The 852-nt window shown below is 45.8% G+C and overlaps 1 non-coding gene across 1 annotated transcript; it reads right to left on the bottom strand.

Annotated features, from left to right (window-relative positions):
* Window positions 1-341: 341 nt before the first annotated feature.
* On the bottom strand, window positions 342-433 carry TRNAY-GUA. The gene is given in 2 exon segments: window positions 342-377; window positions 397-433. It is a non-coding gene; the product is annotated as a tRNA-Tyr (tRNA).
* Between the last annotated feature and the right edge of the window lie 419 nt (window positions 434-852).

Below are 852 nucleotides of genomic sequence, written 5' to 3'. Positions count from 1 at the left end.
CTACTGTTTTCTAGGCAGCAAGAAGAATTGTGGGCAGGATGGAAGTGTTTGTTCTACTTGGAAAAGTGCATGTATCTCATATACCTGACTTGCTTCAATCCTCCTAAGCCCCTTGCACACTCCTTCCTCAAAGACTACGGAGGATGGGGGCGCGGTGATGGGAACTAGATTAACTAGTTCGCTAAAAACGAAATATTAAGTAAGTGATGGCTTCATTCTCCTTCAAGTTCCTAAAGTCTCTAAGGAGCTATGTATTTGGGTTGGGGCCCAGCCATTTGCCCTCTCGCCCCTTCTATCAAGAGGTCTGGAGATGACGTTGAAGCTCAAAATAGACACACCTTTCCTTCGAGCCGGAATCGAACCAGCGACCTAAGGATGACCACAGATTTTGAACCTCTACAGTCCTCCGCTCTACCAACTGAGCTATCGAAGGGGGAACGCTATAATACCTGAACACTACCTACTTGAAAAGTGAGGGAAATGCTCGTCCTGGAATGGAACAGGTTTTTTTTTCCTCTTCCATTCTTCTGTGCATCCGCAGAAACTATCGTTTCCTTTAATTCATTCTTCCTCGCCCCCCTTCTTCCAACTCTCCCTTCCTTCCTTATGTCTTCCCTCTCGACCCCCCACCCCCCTTCTTCCATTCTTTTTTCAAAAATATGTATGCACTTCTCGCCCGGAGGGAGGAGTTCTCCGCTGGAGCCCACAGCTTGGCCCAACTCAAGAATGGAGTCACCAAGTATATTAAAGAAGGCAAGATACCACTCTCATGGAAACAATCTTGGTCCTGGTCGCTACCAAAATAGGTACCTATATACATACATACATACATACATACATACATACATACAT

Source organism: Vombatus ursinus, unplaced genomic scaffold (assembly GCF_900497805.2).
Source record: "Vombatus ursinus unplaced genomic scaffold, bare-nosed wombat genome assembly UNPS02015155.1, whole genome shotgun sequence".
NCBI lineage: Eukaryota > Metazoa > Chordata > Mammalia > Diprotodontia > Vombatidae > Vombatus > Vombatus ursinus.
This window is presented reverse-complemented; position numbering and strand designations above follow the sequence as displayed.